Source organism: Ceratotherium simum, chromosome 36, assembly GCF_057802395.1.
Source record: "Ceratotherium simum simum isolate JZ-2026a chromosome 36, ASM5780239v1, whole genome shotgun sequence".
Lineage (NCBI taxonomy): Eukaryota > Metazoa > Chordata > Mammalia > Perissodactyla > Rhinocerotidae > Ceratotherium > Ceratotherium simum.
In genome coordinates this window covers 20,805,973-20,820,596 of record NC_141935.1, presented here as the reverse complement: position 1 = coordinate 20,820,596, position 14,624 = coordinate 20,805,973, and the positions used below count along the sequence as shown (strand labels likewise).

At 48.6% G+C, this 14,624-nt stretch overlaps 1 non-coding gene across 1 annotated transcript; it reads right to left on the bottom strand.

Annotated features, from left to right (window-relative positions):
• Positions 1 to 2,485: 2,485 nt before the first annotated feature.
• On the bottom strand, positions 2,486 to 2,558 carry TRNAT-UGU (transfer RNA threonine (anticodon UGU)). Its single transcript has one exon. It is a non-coding gene; the product is annotated as a tRNA-Thr (tRNA).
• Positions 2,559 to 14,624: the final 12,066 nt, after the last annotated feature.

The window sequence follows — 14,624 nt, the reverse complement described above, 5'->3', positions numbered from 1 at the left end:
GTAGAAGATGCAATATACTGCTCATCATTTTTTGAAGACCATTTTTGGATCATCTTTGAGCTTCTTCCTTTGCTCTTTCTCACGGTTTTTGTTTTCTTTACCTTTGTAACACTCATGAACACTCTCTAGGACAGATCAACTTCAGGATCTAACCAACCCTCACATTTTTCACTTTTAGCTTCTTTGCAGATGAAGACATCAACATAAAGGTGGGAGGAATTACATCCTGGATCATTTTGTTGCAAGATGGCTGAAAATCCTGGGCCAGTTCAAAGAGATTGGATCTAACCTCTGGACCCAATATTTGAGCTCCTCTGCCTCATTTTTTCTTGTACAATTTTTCTTCAAAGACATGTGGCAAAAATAGGGTCTGGCCTGGAAGTATTTTGAGCCCTGAGGGAAAGGTACTCAGAATTCATGTATCACAGTAAAGGCCCACATCCATCAAATTCAAGGCCTTCTGAACCCAGGTTTTGAACAGGAGGAGAGTGGGTCTAGAGAAGGGAACTGACGGGGACCCCTGAAATGTTGGGAAGCTGGAGGAGGGGCAGGAGATTCTTCTCTGGCAGAGTGGCTTTACTTTCTGGAAGATGGATGCCCATGAGCTTCATGAAGGGGCTAGGACTGTGAGAAACAATCACCAGGTCACAGCCAAAATGTATTCCGCTTCCTTAGAGCCTAGGGTGTTGAAAAGTTCAGCAAAGCACACACATGCACATGCTTGCTCTTTTTAGAGACTGGCTGGATGAGGGGGAAGAGGGAGGAAGGACCAGGGCTGGTAATGGCTGGAGGGACATGGGACTGAATGCTTCAAAGGCATCTTTTTCTTACTATTACTTGATGACCAAGTAACCCAGAGTAAGTAGTCTTGGTATTAAGGTATTGGAGGATCTGAAATGACTTGGCAAAAAGGCATTCGGTGTCAATGAAGTGCTGACCCTTATGTGATAATTATAGATAATTTTCTTGCATCAGTGGGGCTTATTTCCTCAAAGCACTCTGAACACTTCACTTCCCCAGCATTCCTAGTAGCAAATATCCCGAGCACAGAAGGGCAGAATAACCCACAAAAGTATGTGTCTTTTTCCAGAGCTAAAACCTTGTGAGCCAAGATAGAAAGTCTTACAGTAGCATCACTCCCAAAGCTAACTCAGTTGAAGAAATACATTCTTTTGCTCTTTGTGGAGTTTAAGACTCTGTTGGGGAGATATTTAATTCCATCTCAACCTATGCCATGCTTACGGCTGCCAGGCACAGCGTGTGCTCTGGGAGACCCAGAGATAAACGAGACTCTCTCTGCCCATCGGTTTACCTGGTGTGAGCACAGGTTAAAAATTATCTTGAACTCTAGGTCACAGGACTCTAGGTCGCTAAACCTGCACCATCCAACAGAAATATGAGAGCTGCAAATGGGAGCCACAGATGTAATTTAAGATTTTCCAGTGGCCACATTAAAAAGTATGTAAAATTAATGTCATTATATATTTTACTTAATCCACCATATCTTCCATATTATCATTTCAACATGTAATCAATTAAAAAACTACTCATGGGATAGTTTACATTCTTTTATTGAGACCAAATTATGTAAATCTAATGTATATATTACTCTTTCAGCACACCTCAGTCTGGATTAGTCACATTTCAGGCCCTCAACGGCCACAGGTGGCTAGTGGCTATTTTACAGAGAGTCCTTCAACAAGCTCTAGCCCTGGGATACGGGAAAAGAAATGCTGGGTGGGGAAAATTCATGCATTCAGACAGGACTCTCGTGACTCTGTACTGTAGTCACGAGGCTTTCTGGAATTCACGGAAAAAGCGGAGAAATGAGAACGGCTGCAAACACTGGCGTCCCACTGTTGATTTTTGGGAGTGGCTCTCCCTCCCTCTGGAGGGGGCAGGCCCTTGGAGCCTGGCTGGGCTCTGAGGCCCCGGCTGCCACGTGGCAGCCGCAGCGCGGGCTCGGCTCCAGGCAACGCTGGCCACGCTCGGGGCCCGGGAAGAGCGCGGGGACGCGCACCCGCCGGCCTCGGGGGAGGCGAGCGGGAGCCGGTGTCACAGCGCCTCCCGCCGGCCGCGCGGCGTCACTGCAGGCGCGCGCCTCCCCTCGGCCGCCCGCTCCGCCCGCGGTCCAGTTGCCGCGCGTCCACTTGGCGTGATTCAGCGCTGGGTCTCTGTTTGCAGGGCGTTGCAAACGAGCCCGTGGAGCCTCGCGCCTCCCTTTCCGGTGCCCGCAGGTCCAGGGAGCGCTGGGGTCGCCTAGGACGGCTTTCCTTTCTTTCTTTTTCCTCCTGTTTGTTGCGTTCCAGCATTTTCTCTTTCGGGTCACTTCTAAAGCACATTAAGGATGCCCATCATTTGCATTGCGGGAGGAGTAATCTTTAAGACTGCCTTAAGGAACATTTTCAGAAATCATTTTCCACTTTGGCGTCTCTATTCCGTATTTAGACGGGATGATTTTAAAAAAAAAAGGCGAGCAAACGAGAGGCCCCAGCGAGGATCGAACTCGCGACCCCTGGTTTACAAGACCAGTGCTCTAACCACTGAGCTATGGAGCCCACTTGCTAGCTGAGGCGCTATAAATCAGGGACATTGGAAGCAACACTGCTTTAGCTGGCAGTCTGAAAATAAATGACCCTATGCATCTATTTTCAGTGATCAAGACTATGAAGTGCCGGAGAAAAATGCCTACGATATGATAAGTAGCAAAAACCGAATCTCAAAATCGTACGTTTGTGATTACAAAACACTAAATCATACCCACGGTCAGTTATGCAGACAGAAGGGCTGGAAGGAAAATTGCAAAAATGAAATCATGTTCTGATCATGTTGTGAGTGGTACCTTCACGTCTTAAAAAAGCCTCCAATCTATTGTTTATATGACTAACTGCCTCAAGTTGAGTCCTTATAGGGAAGTTATGGGGGGTGTCTGGTTCTCATAAATTGTTATTGATATTAGGTGAATTAATTGATTCCACATATATTTATTGAGTACTCACTGCTGGACATCGGCGATACAGTGAATAAGTAAAGCTCTGTCCCCGCTCTCTTTTAAATGACTGGGATCAGGAAACGATGCCTCGTTCCCTTTTGCTGGATGAACTACTGAAGGAACGAAGTTATGGCTACAGCATGATCAGTAACTGCACGAAGGAGCGGATGACGATCGTGCACTCCCAGTGGTTTGCAGGGAGGAGGAAGATCATGCTGTCCCAGTGGTCTGCAGGCCTCTCTTCCTTACCTCCTTCAAGTGTCTGCTCGCATTCACTTTCTCAAGGAGACCCTTCCTGACCTTCTGTTTAAAGCTGCGTCCTCCTCCTTGTCCTGTGCCTTTCACCCAATACTACTTAACCTTTTTTCTTACTAAAGAATGTGCTTATTACATTTGTTATTCGTTTTCTGTCTCTCCTTGTTAGAATGTCAGCTCTTTAAGGCCAGGGGTTTTTCTTTCATTCCCTGCTGTATTCCCAGCACCTAGAATAAATAGTATGTGGCACACAGTAGGTGCTCAATAAATGCTGAATGCATGACATCGGTGATGATGTTCACTTGTAAGCCGGCAGAAATCAGGGAAGTGCTCTGGGAGATGTCTGCTCATGGTTCTCTCTCACTCCCACTTGGACTGCCTCCCGTCCAAGCTGGAATCTTCTAACACCCTTTAGTTTCCTTGGCCTATCAGGTTTTCTTACTGTGCTCCTTCCCTCGCCCTTTGTCCTGAGATTTCCGGTCCTGATGCGTGGCTTTCCTCCTCCTTCCTCTGCTTTGGGAGCCTCCAGGGGCTTCTGGTTAGACTGAGGATAAAGGCCAAACTCCTCAGTCAGTTTTCATTTTTGTGTGCAAACTTTTCCTCCCCCTCAAGCTAACCTAACAGCCACCTTCATTTCTCATTTTACTGTTTCTTCTGCCTGTAACATCTGAGTCTGATTTTAGTGTCTTCTGTCATCTTGCCAAGAGCATCCAAAGCTGCCTTATTTTCCATCTCGGAGGTGATTTTGAGGAGTGTATTAATTTTCTAGGGTTGCCGGAACAAAGTACCACACACCGGGTGGCTTCAATGATGGAGATGTATTGTCTCACTGTTCTGGAGGCCACAAGTCCAAATTCAAGGTGTGGGCAGGGTTATTTCCTTTGGAGGGCTCTGGAGGAAGGGTCCATTCCAGGCCTCTCTCCTTGGCTTGTAGATGGCTGTCTTCTCCGTGTGTCTCTTCACATCATCCCCCCTCTCTGCGTGTCCATTTCTGTGTTCAAACTTCCCTTTTTTATAAAGACGCCAGTTATACTGGCTCAGGACTGATAAATAAATGACAAGCAATAGGATATATTGGAGTATATGAGGAAGCCATTTGGTTTAAAACTGATTTGGCCTGACCTTATTTTTCCAAAAGGGCCTGACGTGGCCTGTTGAGCATGCATTGTACATCTGCTTTAAACATTTCCTATGTCCCAAAGACAAGATAGGGATGTAGCTTCCCCCCACATTGACATTTCTTTAAGGATAAGCATCTCTCTCTAAACTAAGGATTAATTACTGACCTGCTGTGCTCACCTTGTGACCTCTGACCTGCTGCGTTCACCGAATTGCTGTGCCAGCAAAGCAATCTTGTGACTATTGTAAAAGGGACATCCCTGTCATATGTGATGTATGCTCTTTGTTCCAAGCCAGTATATAACCACTCGGTACACCCCACTTCTTTGGTGCCCTTCCTTCGTTGGGGAAGGAAGGCCCTGGACTATAGTCCTCAGATCTGGCTTGTAATAAACTCACCCCAGTTTTGATTTATAGATTGGTCGTGGATTATTTGCGTCAATAGGACCCACCAGAGTGATCTCACTTGAACTTGATTACCTCTGTAAAGACTCTGCCTCCAAGTAGGTCACATTCTAAGGTACTGGGGGTTAGGATATCCATGTAAGAATTTTGAAGGGACACAATTTAATCCATACAGGCATTCAGTTAAGGCAGGAGCAAGGCCTACTTCCATTCCCGTGACCCTGTGCTGTGAGCAAATGCTCACCAGCCATTTTCACTTGCCCCTCCCACCCCCCAAACTGATGAACCCCCAGCAGGAAGTGGGATGTGATAGAAAAATGGAACCTCTAGTCTTCTCAGTTCTAACTTCTGAACTGAGGGCTAAAGGACACAAAGATGAAAGGACAAGAAGAAAGAAAGACAAGGAGGGTGGACATCCTGTGAAGACTAATTTGCTCTTAAGGAGCACGGCGTTGGAAGGACAAGTCTGAGAGGGGTTTGCATTTAATTTTATGCCCCTTCCTCCTCCTCCTTCTCTCTACCAAGCCCTCGCTCAAGCCCTTTCACCACCAGTAAAATGGAGGTGATAGTCGAGCTCTATCTCAGAGCAGTTTGGGGGATCCAACACAATAATGAACCTGGAAGTGCTAGGAGATCGTGACGTGCCAGAAACAGACATGATAGGGATTGTTCTTCACGGCTGAGCATTTACTTCCAGTCTATGGTTGACTCTGAGCAGAAAATCTGGGGAGAGATTCCAGCTTGCCGCACGCAAGGAGGGAAGGCGACCTGGGTCCAGGTTGGGTGGAGGGAGAGGAGGAGACGGAAGGTTGAAGATGGAAGCATGGAAGGATGAGAGGAGGATGGAAAATAGAAGTTCCCACTGCGTCCCTCGGCAATTTTGTGTGTTCTTCTTGCTTTAAGGCGACAGTTTCCTTTGCTTGCCCACCGCCCTCACTCTCTCCTTTCAGAATCCCCTGCAGCCCGAGGGTGGAAGAGAGGCAGGACCAGCCCCCTTGGCTCTCCCACCCACTCCGGGCAGTGGCTCTCCCGCGCTCTCCTGGGAATCCCAGTCCTCTGGTGCCGGGAGCAGGCCTTATTCTGTCTCGTCCAAAGTCAGACTCAAGGTCAGAGGCTGTGAGGATGTGAGGACCAGGAGGGACTTTCAAGCTCATCTAGCCCACGATTCCTTTTGAGGACAAGGAAGCTGCCGCCCAGGGAAGGGAGGGGGCTGCCACCAGATCATGCAGTGAAGAGCCACATTTAAGTCGTGAGGTGTGGGACTTTCCCATGGCTTTCGTTTCCTCTTCTGGAAGTGGGTCAAGGAAAGTTAAAAAACAAAGCAAAACAAAAGAAAAAACAACAAAGCACAAACACAAACAAAACCCAGCTAACCAACCAACCAACAGCAGAGGGGGAAGGGGCTTTTTGAATTTGTCCAAGATGAAAGGTGGTCTCTGTAGTGGGGACCTGGGCAGCAGGGAGGGAGGGAGGGAGAGGGGTGGAGGGTCCTCCCTCGGGTCCGGTCCTTCCCTACACCCACTCACAATGGAGCTAGAGGTGGAGGGGGGATAGGACCCCCTATGCTACAGAACCCGGGAGCCCGGGGCACAAATGGAGGCAGGAGCAAGGCTAAAGCAGAGGAAGGCAGGAAGCTGAGGGTGCTGTTCGCTGCTGCTTCACAACCCAACGCAAATCCGCATGCAGAGGTGACAGCGGTTAGGGACTGTGGCCTCTGCTTCAGGAAACTCAGAGCATAGTTTGTCCAGGTACAGGGGATTCAAAATGAACAAGCTGGGTGTAATCCCTGCCCTCCAGGGTTCCATTAGTGTTAGAGAGGAGAGATGAACACCAGAGTGCAAGACAGTGTTCTCGGTGTCCAGTGAGTTGGCGCCTGGTCCAGGGGTCTGTGCTCCCCACCCCAAGCCCCCAGGGTGGGTGGAGAGGCCAGTAGGAACCCAGAACACAAGAGGGGCTCCTAATCTGGGATTGGGGGGTCAGTGGCTCTGGTCCCAGCTGACCCTCTCCTCCCGTTTGCCTGGATCCTTGGTGGGAGGGGCTGTAGCGTCCTCCAGAATGACTCAGGGCCCACGGTCCTTCTCACCACCCCAGATGGGCAAGCCTTAGGGCTGATGTGTCTCACAGGCAGTGAGTGGGCAGCATCTGACCTCCTGGGGGCAGCCTGATAGAGAATGCATCCCTGCCTCACGTGGGCCCAACGGAAGGCACCCACTTATTAAAATCGTTGTAACAAAATTTACCTCCTGAACACTGGTCCCATCCCACACCAAATAGCCCTCTCTTGGGTAGGTTTTTAATCAGATTGCTGGACTTTTGGATGGAGTTGACGGAAGGGCTTCCGTTCTGAGTCTGGAGGCAGTTGTGCACCAGCCTTGCAGGGACATCATTGGGTCAGGGTGCACGGCCGGTTAGCAGTGGGACCAGGGCTGCTGGTGCTTAGGTTGTTCTGGGAGGGAGGAGTCTGGAGGGGTGAAGACTGAAGAGAAGCATCCGGAAAATGCACCCCCAGCCCCACCACCTTGACACCTGGCTTGCAGAACTAATTGATTAGCTCCGACAAGGTCTCATTTGGGGGGCTCCTTTGAGCCTTGCATCTGCTCATGAGCTGCTGGGCCAACAAAGACTAGTTCACCCAGGGAGGTGAGGGCTGATAACTTCCAGATCAAAATACAGGGGGCCAGGCGGGGCAGTGGAAAGATCATGGACCTTGGGGTCTGGGAGACCTCAGTTGGAATGTGGAGACACCTGGAGACACCTGGCACCGGTCGCTTTTCACTGAACTGCAGAGACTGACAGGCTGCACCGTGGGCGAGCTCGGGCTTCAGTGTCAGAGGGACCAGTTCCCAGGCCAGCTCTGCCTCTTGCTGGCCGCACCGAAGTCACCTAACCTTTGAGGCTCCGGTTCTTCACCTGCACAGGGGGGCTAGAGGGCATGTACTTCCCAGGGTGAATGTGAGCATGTAATGTGATGCTGGCAGAAAGATGCCAGCACAGGGCCGGCCTCCCTCCCCTTCAGGTACTGCCCACCTAGACCTGCGTGCCTGGTCCGCTGTCTTGTCTTCCTTCTGACTGTGGCAGAGGAGCTGTACCTCACCCCAAAGATAGCCAATCCCTCCCCCTTTCTGCCCTTTTCAGGAACCCTACAATACCCATGACGTCCTTTATCCCTTGAACATTCAGCCAGCCTCTCACTCTCCACTGGACCCTTCCATCAGCTTTTAACAGGCCCAAGTCTCTCTCACAGAAAGCATAATAAAAAAAACCCAGAAAAAACCAAAAAAAAAGCCCTCCCTCCACTCCAGTGAGTTGTCTGCACTTGTTCTGTCCGTGCCTCACCTGCCACTCACTCAACTTGCCGCCTGTCTTCTGCCCCCACAACTTCACTGAAATGACCTTCGCTGGCCTCCACGTGGATAAGACCCTGGTGTCTTGGTGGCACACGACTCCGCTGACCTCTTTCTCCTCCTTAAACACTCCCTCTGTGTCCCTCATGGCCCACACTCCCGAGGGTCTGCCCACCTCCCAGGAACCCCTTTCTCAGCTGTCGTTACAGACTTACCCTCCACTGGGGCAAGGTGAAGCGCGCAGGCACTCGGGGGCCAGCCTGCTGGAGTCTGCATTCTAGCTCTTCTCTGCCAGCTTGTGAGCCCGAGGTGAGCCAACCAGATGTGGTCCCTGCCCTGGCAGAGCTCATGGCCCTGTGTGGGGAGCTGCCACGATCCAGATGATGGGGCCCTGGGGACCAAGGCTGAGGAAGAGGAACAGTGAATGCAGACAACTCAGTTTCCTCATTTGTAAAATGGGGATGATGAGGATGAGGATGATAATGAGAGCAATAATCCCATCTCACGTGGGGACTTGGGAAGAATAAATGAAACAATGCATGTCAATCCTTCACCCAGAGCCTGGCATCTGGGGAGTGCTTAATCGATGTAAATTACTTTTATTACTAGTTGTACCTATAAGTACTCTGTGAAGCCCTCCTGTTGTAAGAGTGCTGCTCACAGAAATTGGGGAGCAGGAGGCAGAAGAAGGGATGAGGAGCATGGGGCTCATAGGGCCTGAAGCCCCATTTCTGTAGCTGCAGCTCCTCTAGGGCACCTGCTGGGTGAGATGTTATCACTCTCCTTTGGGGCTGAAATAGGAGGCAGTGAGTCATGTTCAGAAAGGGGAGGCTGTGTCACCTTCTGGAAGACTATGGATTAGAACTAACCTTATTAAACTCAGACAGGCGAGCACTCAGTGAGGCCAGGAAGAGGATAGTCTTTCAGTCAACACAGCTGTCTTCTGTCGTGTTCCTTGCTCCTTGCAGCCTTTTGTAGGAGTTTCCAACCCCCAGCCACCATGGGAGAGTGGAGTGTTGTTTTCCACACTTTGGTTGATAGAATGAGACGCTAGAAATGGTTAGTTCAGCACCTGGAGGGCAGTTGAGACAGTGAGGGAGTACCAGGAAACTGTTCAAGGCTTTTGGGACAGTCTTATGGGACACAGAAACTAGCCACCCTGCAGATCAGCTCTCATGTGTTGGATGATCCTAGTGGGCCGTGGAAGGGAAAGATGACCGCCAGTCTAAGCATCATTGCACCCTAGGGTAGAAACACAGATCTCGAGAGTCTTGCAGTTCATCTAGTCCCATGAGTCTCCGTTCTGGCTGCACATTAGAGTTACCTGGGGCTTTAAGAAATGTCACTGCCCAGGACTCAGAAATTCTGGTTTAATTGGTTTGGGGTGAGGTCTAGCCATTCCATTTTAAATGCTCCCCACCTGATTTTAGTGTGCAGCCAGGATTGAAAACTCTGTCTAACCAATCCTTTTTATCTTGTAGATGAATAGAGACTTTGAAAGCTTAAATAATTGACCCAAAATAAAGGCCATAAAGTCAGTTATTGGCCACAGGCTCTGAAGTCAGACCCAGGGCTCTCTCCTGCAGCCAGATCTCCTCAGCACTAAGACTTCGGCCTGATCTTCTTATAGAGAATAGCTACGGTGTTTGTCTTTAAACCTAAATCTGGATATAGTATTTGAATAGTGCTAACATATTCTAGAGGGACTGTTAAGAATGAAGACTATTCCAGAAACATTTGTGACCTGTAGTCCCAGGATCTGGAGTTGGTGTCGAGCTCAGGTTTTGGAGTCATGAAAGCCTGGTTTTAAATGGAAACTCTGCCACTACCCGCTGTGTGACCTTGGCCACGTTACCTAGCATCTCTGAGCTTCAGTTTCTTTATGTGTAATGTAGATATTTCCCCAGAGAGTCAACACAGACTGGTTTCTTGGTTGTGAAGATTAAATAAGATAATGTCGTAAAGCTCTCAGCACACAATTTGTGCCTTTTAAATGGTAGCAGTAGTAGTAATAGTTGTTATTAGTATTATTTTTATATTTCTGTAGACTTGCCTTTTAGAACAGTGGTTCTCAACAGAGGGGGATTCTGCACCCCCAGGGAATATTTGGGAGTGTCTAGAGATATTTTGATTGTCATAGCGGAGGAAGAGGGATGCTACTGGTATCTAGTGGGGAGAGGCCAGGGATACTGCTAAACATTCGCAGTGCACAGGACAGCCCCCTAGACAAAGAGTTATCCAACTCAATGGTGCCAAGGTTGGAAGCCGCCATTATCCAGATAACTGGTGGAATTGTGGGGACCAAGGCCGAGGAACAGGAACGGTGAATGCAGACAACTCAGTTTCCTCATTTGTAAAATGATGATGATGATGATGATAATGATACCAATAATCCCATCTCATGTGGGTACCTGCTCTAGATATCTGAAAAGAATTGGGAGCTTGAAGGCCTGAGCCGTTGGGTGGCAGTAGGATGATGGTTCTTGGTCCTTGTACTGGCAAGGAGGTACAGGGGCTGTGAGTTTAGGGGGCTGTGGACAGCCCTATCTCTGCTCTTAGTTGGCACAGAGGAAGGACTTTCCACCTCTTTCCACACGTGTTCCTGTGGTAACCTGCAGGCAACAATAACACTGGGATTTATATTCCTTAGAGGTGCCGTGAGGGTAATCCCGCCCCAAAAGCCTAGAGACGCTGGTATGAAATGCTAAATAAAGCCAAGACGGTTGCATCAGCCCCATGGGAGGGTTGTCTTTCTCCACGGTTGTGCCTTGGGCCCCTGGGACTTGCCTTAGCTTTCCTCTTTCATGAGCTCATCGTTTATAAATGACAGCCACCGAAGTTGGAAGGATGACACCGAGTTGGCAAGTGGAAAACTTATTCCGTTTTCTCGCTTCAGCCTTGTGTCTTATTTATCTTAAAAATAAGAGAAATATAATACTGCTGGGCAAGCTCTGTTATGTGAGAAGAGAAGAACGTGTGTAAACAGCCTTGAGAGCACAAAAGTTTGTCAAGGTTACCACCGTGGTTTATTTTGGCTGCAGTTGAGCGAGTGGGCACTAGGGGGCGCTGTTATCACACTAGAGGACGCTCTGCCCAACGCGTAAATTATTTATGCCCAACTTGGAGTACCTACACCCCAGAGTGAAAAATATAGTAACAGGAAAGATTTAGTTCTTAAAATAAGTCAGCAGCCCAGTGAAGCAAATACTACTGTGGCAGGTACATTTTCTTGCTTGAACTGATGGAAAAGGGCATTTACTGCCTACAGGCATCTGGCTACAGATATCAAATGATAAAAATACACAATTAAATGAAACCACACAGCAGGCCAGGCCTCAGAAGAGAATGGGAACCAGCTGGGCTCAGCTGTGGGCCTGGGATCCGGCACCGATGTTCCTCGGTGTTGACTGTTGTGTAAATGAGCAGTTGTCACGTGGAGACACTTTTAATTGCCCCCTTGGCTCTTCCTGAATTATGAGGGGCCTGGCCCTCCACTTAGGTGCCAATACCACCTTTCTGAGTCTCAGTTGGGATAGGGATTCCTTTTCTTACCTCTGCAGAAGGTAAGCAAAGCGAAGATCTCAGGTGGCAATGGGCTTTGCTGTAGCTGTCTCCAGGGGGCTCTAACTCAGTGGTAAGGGGATTTGGGCACACTGGCTCCAATGTGAGTTCACAGTCATGTTGCCGCTTGTCTCCACACCCTGTAGACACCACTGTGAAGTCCTGGGTGGGTCAGTGCTTCAGAAAGGGACGTAGGTACAGGGGAGAGAGGGTAGCCAGCTCTGCCACCAACTCGCTCTTTGACCTTGGAAATGCCATTTCACGTAAGCCTCAGTGCTCCCATCTGTCAAATAGAGAGAAAATGGGCAGGAAGGTTGCGAGAGGGCCCGAGTGGCTCCAGATGAATCCACGATTCTCGGAAACTGAGAAGGCATGCAAACAAAGTGGCCAGACAGCCACACATGATGTGGAGGAAGTGTGAGACCCAGAAGAGGGGCCTTGAATAGAGATGGGCAAATGCCATGCTCACCACCTTAATCCCTTTTTCAATTTTGCTTGTGGCTGCCCAGACTTGGTCCCTAACCATGCTGAGTAAATTGTTATGATTTATTCTCTGTTCTTCAGTTTCTTGACTTATAATAACGTCATGGTAGCCATCACAGCCAGAGCAGCAGCACCTTAGGACGTTGGCTCCTCCAAATGAATGCTCACAGCACCTGAAAGGTATTATCACAGGCGGGGCCCATATGTGGAAATGAAGGTGACTCACTGCGGAAAGCCCCAGGGCAGGTGGGCGGTAGAGTCAGAAGGCTAATTCAGGTCTATCTGAGAAAGCAGGTGGGCAGGAGACTCAACTGCCCCAGATGAGGAGCATGCCTTTTTCCTCAGATTATCAGGTGTCTAGAGGCTGCTCAGGAGAGAGTATACAATGAGTTCTTGTTCAATCATTAGTGGTACCTCCAAGGACATACAGACACACACATACACTCCTCTACGCAGATGCAGAGCTGTATTTTTATCCTGAGCTGCACACATTCATCATGTTATAAATAGCCATGGACTCTACTGGGTGTCCCACAGGTGGCTTTCCTAATGGCCACTTAAGAAACTTGCCAGCTAGCAAGCAAGGGGGACGTGAGCCTGCTGGTCCAGGCCCGACTGAGTGAGCCCCTGTCTCCCACCATTTGGTTTAGAACAGGCCAGACCCCTAACCCCTGGGCTATTGAACCAGGGCTGTCTAGGCCAGTGACTCTTTCGGGCTGAACACTCACCTTCTTGCAGTGACAAAGTGGTGGGCAGTCTCCAACCCCCTTCTGAGGTCAAACCTTTGGGTTGGAAATGGTTCTTGAAATAGCTCTGATTTCCAACTTATTAGCATCTCTCTGTCTCCCAAACCTCATTTCAGGCCCCCTTAGAGTCTAAGATCACCTTGTCTTTCATGCCTTGTCCAAAGACTGAAGCCTCCCGGACCAGAATCTTAGCGCTTTGGAATGTAAAGTCCGTTCGTCAACTTTGTCTGTCTCCTACAAGGTTTGTCCCTCATCGGTCTATGTCATCAGTTTCAGGTAGGGTGGCTGGAGAAGGGAACTAATATTTGTTGAGGGCACACTATGTTTCAGGTACTTTATATATATTTTTCTCGGTTACTACTCACAACCACCCTGTCAGGGAGCTGTAATTAGCCCTGATTTAGAGATGTCTTCAAGGATGACCTTGCTTCTCATTGTGCAGCTCGAAAATGTTGTACTTGGGTTTTAAGCTCAGATCTGAGCTCTTCCTAGTGCATCATACTATTGAAGTTTATGTCTTAATCAACACATATTTATTGAATTATCTTTTATGCAAAAAGTACTGTCTTAGGTACTTAGGTAACCCAGAGTGATGCAAGGAAGTCTAGGCTGTGGTTCTTGCCCCAGGGAATTACAATACAGGTGTGGGAGGAAGACTTATGCAGAGAGAAGTTAATGAATAATATGAAGACATATCACAGATGCCCAGTAAGAAGAGATTATATGTTCAATTTGAGGGAGAGACACCTGGGTGGTCAGTGGAGAAGGTGGGAAATGAATTAGTTCTTGAAATTTGAGTTAGATTTGGGTAGGGCCAGAGATTGGACAGATTATAACTGGAGCATGCCCACATGATGTGTTCTGAGAGCAGGAGTTGTTTCATGATGGGAGCAGAGGTGGGAGTGCGAGAAAGTTGGGGTGGGAGCCTTATTGCCAGGTTCTGGAGTTTGGACTTTGTCCTGAAGACAGTGGGGAACTATGAGAGTTCTTTAGATGGGGTGGGGAGCAGGCAATGATTTGACAAAAGTAGAACTTTGAGAAATGTTAAAGGGGAAACAAAGGGTAGAAAGGATTGGAGAGAAGATAGACTAGGGACAAAAGGGACAGAGAGAATAGTTAGGAGGCTGGTCATTCACCCATCGTGCCCCAAGTAATACGCTAAGAAACCTTATATCTATAATCTTTTATCCTTAGCCCATCCTTATAAAACAAATGTTAATACCCCAGGTTAATACGGTGTCCACGTGGCATTACTGTTCAACAAATCCGTTTTCTCTTCTTCCTGGGAATAAAGCTAGATCAAGATTTCCAGGTTCTATTGAAATTAGGTGTGGCCATGTATATTACTTCTAGACCTGACTTGCTCATACTTCTTGGGAAATTGTCTACTCTTTCTCTTCCCTTGTCTGCCAGCTGGATGTTGATGCCCAAGGTGACTGTTGTATAATAAAGAATTTGTCTGGTCTTTGTCCCAGGTTCCTGGGAGGGAGCTTTTGTCTTTGTTATTCATGGTGTGTCCTGGGACCACACCTGGGTTTATGCTAATGAGGTGACTTGTGGTGGGTTTCAGGATGAGGGCTGGCTGTGGGAAAGACCAACCATGAGATTAGGGGATTGGAGCTTTGAGCCACATGAGATCAGCTCAACTTTCTGACTTCTGAGGAGGGAAGGGGGCTGGAGACTGAGTTCAATCGCATGGCCAATGATTCAATCAATCAT